The sequence below is a fragment of the Rhinopithecus bieti genome, unplaced genomic scaffold (genome assembly GCF_001698545.2).
Source record: "Rhinopithecus bieti isolate Rb0 unplaced genomic scaffold, ASM169854v2 scaffold_55189, whole genome shotgun sequence".
NCBI lineage: Eukaryota > Metazoa > Chordata > Mammalia > Primates > Cercopithecidae > Rhinopithecus > Rhinopithecus bieti.
The window spans coordinates 689,074-699,830 of record NW_016821812.1 but is presented as its reverse complement, the minus strand read 5'-3'; the positions used below and the strand labels follow the sequence as shown (position 1 = coordinate 699,830).

Below are 10,757 nucleotides of genomic sequence, written 5' to 3'. Positions count from 1 at the left end.
TGTATGTTGGATATCTGTGCAAATATTCAATTACAATTATATTCCTTTCAGATCATTTGGAACTAGGTCCATGTGTCAGGATACATATGTTCCACATACATGAGCACATAGAACTGTACCCACAAGAAATACAAACTGACCAAAACAGTGATAGACACACATAAAAATCACATATTCATGTCATACTAGATACAGATAAACACACCAGATAGATAAATGGTTTCAAAAGTATGTCTGGAAATTGGAGATACAATGCAAGCTTTTTGGTGGTAGTAGGGAGAGATGAGAGGGTGTGCAGGAGAGATGGGCAAGGTCAAGTAGTCCAGAATGCCCACCCTGGGTTCCACGCAAGCTCAGGTCACGCATGGGAGGGGACAGGGAAGTCCCCTTTGCTTGTTTGGGAAGATTTCCTAGAGCAGCCTGGCTTCCTGTCCCACCCGGAGAGAGGGGAAGAGAATGACAGATTTGATGGTATTGATGGTGTTATGCTCAGTTATTTTTATCAAGAGGGAGTACATGAAGATGTTGAGATGTGTTAGAAATAAACTTAGGTAATGATGATGCTGACGTGGCCATCATGAAGGAGGACCGTGTTGGCATGCTTGCCTTATCCAAGTAGCAGCTGGTAGAGTGCCTTGTGATTAGATCTATACATGACTTTGGAATGACCAAAATCTGCATGTTAGACTCAGCAGGGATAGATAAGGCACAGAAAGAGCAGAGGAGTAGCAGATTTAGGAAAGGGGATCAGAGAGTAAGGCATACATGCATCATTAGTAGTGGAGAGGGAAGACTAAACCTGAGTGCAAGAGAACCTGGGAGATGGTGGGAGCAACAGGGGCCCAAGGAAGAGGCTAGTGTTACTAAAATCATGAAAGGAGAAGCAGGTCTGATAACTGAGTGGCTTAACACAGCTGAAGTGTAGCAGCACAGTGTCAGGCTTGACGTGTTTCGTGAAATTTGTCTTTCTGGATTCTCTTAGACCAGATTTCCTCACAGGCCCTATAGGGAACCTGTCCTGTGAATTTGAACACAGCGTGGGCCATGTATTCTGAAGCAGGCCAGTGTTCATTCAAGGCCTGGGCTGTTAGAGAGACTCTGGCTAGGTCCTGACCTGGCTTCCTACACAGGAGCTGGCAAGTTACCAAACTTCTCTGTGCCCACAGTAATACCTGCCTGCAAGGGTGAGTGAGGATTAGTGCAATCATAGTGACGGGGGGAGTGCTGAGCTCAGAGTCTGGGCTATCCCAATGGGATGGATGAATGGTTGGCATCCTCGAGCCCACCACAGGCTGCAGAAAGCTAGTCTCACCTGGCAGAGGGGGGATCATGCTGTGTCCTATCATTGTGCTGTAAAGGATCTGCTGTGTTTCACACCTCTGGGAATTTCATTTCTGTTGATACAGCATCACCATTCAAACAACGCTCTATCTCCTTTGGTCCGCTTCCTCTTTCGCTGCCCACCGGCCACCTCCCACCACACGCAGCCTTCCTTGGTGTTCTTTTCTCTCCACACTTGCTCCTTGCTGATCTCACCCATTGTCTTTAATCTTGACTTACATTTCTTTTTTTTTCTTTTTTTTCTTTTTTTGAAACTAAGTCTCACTCTGTCACCCAGGCTGGAGTGCTGTGGCACGATCTCAGTTCACTGCAACCTCTGCCTCTCAGGTTCAAGTGACTCTCCTGCCTTAGCCTCCCGAGTAGCTGGGATTACAGTTGTGTGCCACCACACCTGGCTAATTTTTTATATTTTTGGTAGAGATGGGGTTTCACTATGTTGGCCAGGCTGGTCTCGAACTCCTGATTTCAAGTGATCCGCCTGCCTCAGCCTCCCAAAGTGCTGGGAGTACAAGCATGAGCCACCACTACCAGCCCACCCTGATTTATATTTCTAACCCAGATTCTCAGCTTCAAACTTAAGTGTCATTGGGTATGTCACATCAGTCTTCAGCTTAATTTGTCTAAAATGGGATGTATAAATACAGGATTGGGAAATGGTTAATGGACAGGACTTGAATGCCCCAAAAGCCAGAATCCTCCTTCTTCTCAACAGTGACCCAGCCCAGGGTGTTATGTGTCAGTAACAGTCGGCAGTATTTTGTCACTGTATAAGTTATATATCTTTTGCCTCAACTGGCTGCGGGGAGGGGAAAAAAGTTGTATGTCTATTTTCCCAACTACTTTGAAAGTCTTCAGATCTCTTGTGGGTGAACACCATGTCCTGCTCTTCTCTGAGTCCCTCAAAGAACCCCCCATCTCCTTGCCACCCCCACAACAATGCCTATCACAGAATGAATGCCTGGTAACTGCAGGTTGAATTGAATTTTTGCATAGCACTTCCACACTCATCAGTTATTCAATCTTCTGTTCCAAGAATCCCATCCGTAGTACAGTGGCCCTGTGTACTTCTCCTTTGATGCCACCAAGGCCCAAAAGCTGACCCTGGAGGCACACTAGCCCTTTCCTGCAGTTCCTGCTACTGCTTCTGTGGCCTGGCGCCCTTCAGCAACCTCCCTCAATTCCAGGGCCTCGGCAGTTTGATGAAATCGTACTAGGTACACCCAGAACTGGAAGATGAAGCGAACTGACAGCACAAGGAGGCACTCACCTGCAGGCCATTCTGAGAACCCAGTTTCTTCCATTTTCTTCTCCTTTGCTTGAAGGAGGGGTCTCCTGGGACTGATCAGCTCCTTCACACCAACACATAAGGAAATCTCTTATGTGCCATCTAACACTCAGTGGGACCTCTCAGACACAGGGATGGGGATAGTCTTGGAGGGTCAGGCCCTCCTGGCTGGGACCCTCCCTGGTCCAGTAGAGCTGTGGTGTCAACCCTCCGACAGCCCCTGTGAAAATGGCCTGATACCAGTCCCTGGCAGTGAGTCTGTCAGCATTTCTTCTCCTTTTCCCACCAGCAGGTCAGACACACACTCCACACTCCCCGGAGCATACAGGGTTCTGTGCAGGTTCCAGAGGGCTGGCTCTAACTCAGCTCTTTCTCTCCTACTCAGGAGGGCACATGCAAATTGAGTGAGGGAGTGACATTTTTGTAGGAACAATCTTGAGTGCTGATTAACACATATTTTAAAAGACAGTTGGCACTTAGTCTAGTCACAGCTATCTAAACTGAGCAAAACAATTTGCATCCTGTGATGGGGTAGTAGAGGGGGAAGGAAGACAATTACAGCCCCTAGAAATCGTTATTGACAACAAGACGGGGGGCTACATGGCTGGCCCAGAGGCAATCATTTGTGTTGGGAATTTTGCATTTAGGTTTGGTTGTACTAATATTTAAGGAACAACTAAAATGTGATTTTCTTTTTTAAAAAATATACATTTTTTTCTGAGACAGGGTCTCGCTCTGTTGCTCAGGCTGGAATGCAATGGCCGATCACGGCTCACTACAGGCTTGACCTTCTAGGCTCAAGCAATCTTCCTGCCTCAGCCTCCTGAGTAATGGGGACTACAGGTGCACATCATCACACCCAGCTAATTTTTTTATTTTTAGTAGAAATGGAATTGCTCACTATGTTGCCCGGGCTGGTCTTGAATTCCTGGGCTCAAGCGATCCACCCGCCTCTGCCTGCCAAAGTGTTAGGATTACAGGTGTGAGCCACTGCACCAGGTCTAAAATGTAATTTTCCATTTCCCATTTTTAAATACTTAGTAATTACTAAGTGCTAATTTCCTGCTTTACAGAGAGTACGTGGTTCAAATCCCACTCAACCAATTTCCAAAAGGCAGTTAAAAGTCTTCCTAGGGTTTACATTGAGTACTCTTTAATATAAGTAGACTATTAGATAAAACTTGCTATGCTGGGATTTTCCTTATAGCAGTACTTCTAAAAAGACAATTCTAAAGTCCATGATAAATTCATGTGATCTGAAACCATATACATTTCATGAATCAGTCTTGGTGGTCTGATGGTCCAAAGTTGTAAAGCCCAATATTAATACCTAATTGGCTCTGCAGATTTAGGGCTAAGGAATCCTAGGAAAGATTTCTAGGATTCCTCTGAGAGGAATTCCTCTGAGAGAGATGTTGGCATCATACTTAATAAATAAGTAAACCCTCTTGGGAAAAACAGGGATCTATTAGAATAATAGAATATCTGCTGCTAGATAAAGACGCAAATAGATCTGCATCTTTTTGCACAGGGGCAAAAGAGGCACAGGGGAGGGAAAAGGGGCACAGGGCAGGGAAAGTAGTATGTGTCTTCTCAACATTTTCGGCTCTTTGACTGTTTCATAGGCATCCTTTTATCTTTGGAAATTTCCTTTTTGCAATAGATTTCCTTTTGTTTTCATGAGGTAGAAGCTCTGGGTACGGTTGACCCTCAGTATCCAGGGGGAATTGGTTCCAGGACCCTTGTAAATAACAAAGTCCACAGATGCCCAAGTCTCTTATGTAAAATGGTGTAGTATTCGCATATAACCTATGCACACTCTCCCATATACTTTAAATAATCTCTGGATTACTTATAATACCTAATACAATATAAATACTATGTAAATAATTGTTATACTGTATTGCTTTTAAAATTGGCATTATTTTAATTGTTATAGTGTTATTATTTATTTATTAATATTTTCAATATGAGGGTTGTTTAACCCACAGATGTGGAACCTATAGAGACGGAGGACTGACTATAATTGTTTCACAATTTCTTTTCTTTACTGAAGATTACTGAGTTACTTGGATACTCCTGTTGGGATTACTACCAGTAGTACTCTTTCTTGGGAATTGAAGTAATGAGGTTTTCCTATCAGCTATATTCTAGGAATCTCCTTGGTGTGCCAGACATCTCTCACACCATGTCTTGATATATTTGATTGCAGATGCGCTTCTGAACCAGCGTGTTGAGATTTCAGCCACATTCCTCAAATCCCAGGCATACATGGATAATGGTCTGAGCCAGCCCTTTTTCTGTAACCTGCTTCTCTGTGTCCTTGCTGTACAGGCCCTGTCTCTCAAGGAGAAGAGTCAGTAAAGTGGGCACTGTTTCAATGGACTGACATTCATGCTCGACACATCAGTTCCCCTGTCACTGTTAGATAAAACTTGCAGGCAGTTTGACCGCAACCAAGTCAGTGCTCAGAGCCCTGATTTGCTCTTCTGTGAAATGAAAATAACAATTAGTACCTACTCTTGTCCACAGAATTGGTGTGCATCCTATAAATCTATCAACCATCCATTCAATTAACACTTATTGAGAATTCACTTGCTTGCAAGGCACTGGGGCCAAGGATGAATAAGATAGGGCATCTGCCCTAGAGGAGTTCTTGTTAGGGATTTAATGGATCAAGTAAGATAATGAACACATTAAAAACAAAAAACGAAAACAACCTTATTTCGTGCCCATTGGGTTAGCTATTATGTTTTTTTCTTTTTTCAAAAAAAAGAATGATAATCTAAATGTTGACTAGAATGTGGAGAAATTAGAACCTTTGTGCACTGTTGGAAATATAAAAGGTGCGGCTGCTGTGGAGGGTGATATGGCAATTCCTCAAAAAAGTTAAAAATAGAATGATCCTATGATCCAGCAATCCCACTTCTAGGTATATGCCCAAAATTGAAAGCAAAGACTCAAACAGGTACTTGCACATCAAGGTTCATAGCAGCATTATTCACAATAGCCAAAAGGTGAAAGGAACCCAGGTATTTGTCAACAGAAGAATGGATAAGCAAAATGTAATTGATGCATACAATGGAAGATATTCAGCCTTAAAAACTAACCAGATTTTGATAAATGCTACAACATGGATGAACCTTGAAAGCATTATGCTACGTGAAATAAGTCAGACACCAAAGGATGAATATTGTGTGATTCCACTTATATGAGACACCTAGAATAGGAAAATTCATACAGAAAGTAGAATAGAGGTTCCCAGGAGCTGTGGGGAGATGGAGAATGAGGTCATGTTTAATAGGTACAGAGATTCAGTTTGGGATGCTGAAAAAGTCTGGAAATGGGTAGCGGTGATGGTTATATAACATTGTGAATGTACTTAACATAACTATACACTTAAAAAAAGGTTTAAATAGTAAATTTTATGCATATCTTACCACAATTTAAAAAACTTTATAATACCTAAAATGCTATACAAATGCAAGCATTGTTAAGTTGAATTAAGATTAATGGGACTGTTTATGATCAATCTCTTAAAGTGCTATATGCATAAAATTACATTATCATTATTTATTGTGTGATATTGAAGAACATCTATTCAGATAAACTTTAATAATAATTTATATCCCATCTTCTTCCAAAAAGAATTTGAGGTAGTTTACTCTAAAATCATCAGGGTAATGAGACCAAATCCCATTAATATAAGACAAAATGTAGAAACTGAGATGCAAAGCAGAGAAGAAGGAAGAGAAGGCAGATCACCTGAGCAAAACTCAACTGTTATCCTCCTAGGAACCAGGGAAGTGTTCATATTAATCAGACCTTTTGTTCTTAAAATGTCATTAGTTTCAATATGATCCTTGTATGGGTCTATAAGTGCTTTGTGTTGTTACCATTAACAGTTCTGGGAATTTATTTTGTAATTAGGAAACACCTAATCAAAACAGAAGAAGGATGTAAAACTTAAGAACATGTTTTCCTGAGACCAAGCCCTCAGGACTGTATTCTGTGTTTAATAAACAGGTTCCTGGAAGGGTATCTGCCCTGCTTGCCATGGCCCCATCAATCTCCTATACCTCCCCTGGCCTGCAATCGTCCACACTCGTGGCCTGGCATGACAACCATCTCCTCAGCCAGCTCCCCCAGCCTCCCCCTACTAGCCCCCATCCAAACTCTGCTCTGGCAGCCTGGATCCTGTAAGGCCCTGTGTGTGGCCATGACTCCAGCCCCTGCTGGAGTTTACTCCTCCTGGAACTCCTGTCTTCCTGGGCAAGCCCTGTACCTCTTGTAGAGGATAGGTCAGACTTCATCTTCTCCAACCCAATCCATTCCCCTTCTCCTTTCTGTTCCTATGTAGCACTCCAGTTACACATTAACTATTAGTTAATCAGGGTTGCAAATGAATTGAAAGTCTTGTGACCTTTGTTTCATTTCTTGGGAAAAGTGAAAAGCAGGGACCATTAGACAAAAGATCACATCAAACAGTCTATTAGAAGTGATAACACATTTGTAGAATGACGTAATGAGGGCCAAGAGGGGAAGTCAAGTTTATCTAATCCAGCCCTTTAACATAAAAAGAAACAGACTCTGAGAAAGGAAGTGACTTACCCTGTATCCTAGAGGTAGAAATAGAATTGGAAGCCTAGTTTCTTGAAACCCTGTGTTTTTATAACACCATGCTAATTTCATTCTAATTTGTGTTTTATTTAATAATCAGCAAACGGTTCTTTAGATGCACCCCAAACATAGGCCAAGAGGAACTAGGTAAAGTAGCAGAAACAGTACTTGCTTTGCAAAAGCCATAGACCTTGGGCAAGTTGTTTCAGAGCCCTGGGCCTCTATTTGAACTGTTTCCTGATTATTAAATAAAACACAAATTAGAATTAAATTAGCATGGTGTTATAAAAACACTGGGTTTCAAGAAACTGGGGTTCCAATTCTATTTCTACTTCTGTTTTTACATCTGTAAAATGAAGAGATGACCTGGATCATTTTTAAGTTTATATCTGCTTGTAGCATTTTATGAACCTACTAGACGATTGGCTTAACCCCACTGCATTAGTTAGGGTTCTCTAAAGGTATAGAACTAATAGGATAGATGAATATGTGAAGGGGAGTTTATTAGGAAAATTGACTCGCAATCACAAGATGCCAAGTCCCACAATAAGCATCTGCAAGCTGAGGAGCCAGGAAGCCAGTCTGAGTCTCAAAACCTCAAAAATAGGGAAGCTGATAGTGCAGCCTGCAGTCTGTGGCCAAATGCCAGAGAGCTCCTGGCAAATCACTGGTGTAAGTCCAAGAGTCCAAAAGCTGAATAACTTGGAGTCTGATGTTCCAGGGCAGGAAGCATCCAGCACTGGAGAAAGATCTAGTCCTTCCACCTTCCTCTGCCTGCATTTATTTATTTATTTTATCAGATTTTGGTACTGGGAATGGTTCTAGAGGAACAGAGTTTTAAGGCTGGATTTCTTTAGTTGGTTTTTGGGGTTTCTGGAGTTGGTTGCTTAATATGATTAGACCCCAAAATGCTAAGGACTCTACTTCTAATTGTGTGGAGAACACTGATAGTCCTTGGCACAAACTGTTTAAAGAGTTATGCAACAGAAATGCATTCAATACTCCTGATTCACCACTCATGAGAGGCAAGGAGTTTAATGACTCTATACATAATACCTTTGACCATACGTAGAGGACCAAGGAATATAATGAAGTTGGTTGGTTGCTCCTAAGTTCACTGGACAAAGTGATGGAAGAAAATGACGAACTTAGGGATTCTGACTCTTGGCTCCAGAAGCATACACTAAGCCTCAAACCTTCTAAGATTATCTGGAGTGAGAGTCTTGTCTCTTGTAGAGGAAGAGTTGAAATTGTGGAAAATCATATCTTATCAAGCTCTTATCATGGGAGTGGCTGACCTGCAATGAAAGGTGCATGCACAGCCTTGCCAGGTACCTACTGTTAAAATGAGGGCATTGATTGGAAAAGAATGGGACCCTGCAACTTAGAATGGGGATGTGTGGGAGGATCCTGATGAAGATAGGGACACAGAGACAAACCATATCATTTCACCCCTGGCCCCTCCCAAATCTCATGTCCTCACATTTAAAAACAAATCATGCCTTCCCAACAGTCCCCTGAAGTCTTAACTCATTTCAGCATTAACTCAAAAGTCCACAGTTCAAAGTCTCCTCTGAAACAAGGCAAGTCCCTTCCACCTATGAGCCTGTAAAATCAAAAGCAAGTTAGCTATTTCACAGATAGAATGGGGGTATAGACATTGGGTAAATATACATGCTCCAAATGGGAAAAATTGTCCAAAACAAAGGGGCAATCAGCCTCATGCAAGTCTGAAATCCAATAAAGCAGTCATTAAAGCTTGAAATGATCTCCTTTGACTCCATGTCTCATATCCAGGGTATGCTGATTCAAGAGGTGGGTTCCCACTACAACCTTGGGCAACTCTGCCCCTGTGGCTTTACAGGGTACAGCCCCCCTTGTGGTTGCTTTCATGGGCTGGTGTTGAGTGTCTGCAGCTTTTCCAAGCACATGGTGCAAGCTGTTAGTGGATCAACCATTCTGGAGTCTGGAGGATGGTGTCCTTCTTCTCGCAGCTCCACCAGGCAGTGCTCCAGTGGGCACTCTGTGTGGTGACTCTAACCCCACATTTCCCTTCTATACTCCCCTAGCAGAGATTCTCCATGAGGGCCCCAAACTTCTGCCTGGACATCCAGGCATTTCTATACATCCACCTCAGTTGACTTCTGTGAACCCACAGGCCCAACACTACGTGTAAGCCACCAAGACTTGGGGCTTGCACCTCTGAACCAATGGCCTGAGCTGTACCTTGGCCCCTTTCAACCATGACTGGAGTGACTGGGATGTAGGGCACCAAGTTCCTAGACTGCACAGAGCAGGGGTCCCTGGGCCAGGCCCACAAAACCACTTTTTCCTCCTAGGCCTGATTCTGTGATGGGAGGGGCCACCACAAAGGTCTCTGACATGCCCTGAAGACATTTTCCCCACTGTCTTGGTGATTAATATTTGGCTTCTCATTACTTATGCAAATTTCTGCAGCAGGCTTGAATTTCTTCTCAGAAAATGGGTTTTTCTTTTCTATTGCATCATCAGGCTGCCAATTTTCTGAACTTTTATGCTCTTCTTCCCGTTTGAACATAAGTTCCAATTCCAAACCATATCTTTGTGAATACATAAAACTGAATGCTTTTAACAGCACTCAAGTCACCTCTTGAATGCTTTGCTGCTTAGACATTTCTCCTGCCAGATGCCCTGAATCATCTCTCTCAAGTTCAAATTTCCACAAATCTCTAGGGCAGGGGCAAAATGCTGCCAGGCTCTTTGCTAAAACATAGCAAGAGTCTCCTTTGCTCCAGTTCCCAACAAGTTCCTCATCTCTATCTGAGACCACCTCAGCCTGGACTTTATTGCCCATATCACTATCAGCATTTTGGTCAAAGTCATTCAACAAGTCTCTAGGAAGTTCCAAATTTTCCCACATCTTCCTGTCTTTTGAGCCCTCCAAACTGTTTCAACCTCTGCCTGTTACCCAGTTCCAAAGTTGCTTCCACATTTTCAGATACTGCAGCATCCCACTCTGCCAGTTCCAATTTACTGTATTAGTCCATTCTCCTGCTCCTAATAAAGACATACCTGAGACTGGGTAATTTATAAAGGAAAGAGGTTTAATGGACTCACAGTTCCACATGGCTGGAGAGGCCTCACAATCATGGTGGAAGGCAAAGGAGGAGCAAAAGCATGTCTTACACGGTGGCAGGCAAGAGAGCATGTGCAAGGGAACCGCCCTTTATAAAATCATCAGATCTCCTGAGAACTATTCACTATCATGAGAACAGCACAGGAAAAACCTGCCCCCACGATTGAATTACTTTCCACTGCGTCCCTCCCATGATATGTGGAGATTATTACAATTCAAGGTGAGATTTGGGTGGGGACACAGAGCCAAACCATATCACCCACCAAAGAATTTGCCAGTACACAGAACAGCATACACTTTCACCTCCTCTCGTCCTCCACACTGTTCCCCTTAGTCTGGGACAAATATCCTTCTTCTATTCCCTCTTACTTTTAAAAAAATTTTATTTTAAAAAAC

The 10,757-nt window shown here is 42.8% G+C and overlaps 1 protein-coding gene across 3 annotated transcripts in view; it reads left to right on the top strand.

The window, feature by feature from the left end:
• The window catches only part of MCF2L2 (MCF.2 cell line derived transforming sequence-like 2), a 256,218-nt gene that overhangs the window by 186,245 nt on the left and 59,216 nt on the right, over window positions 1–10,757 (top strand). The window lies entirely within an intron of this gene.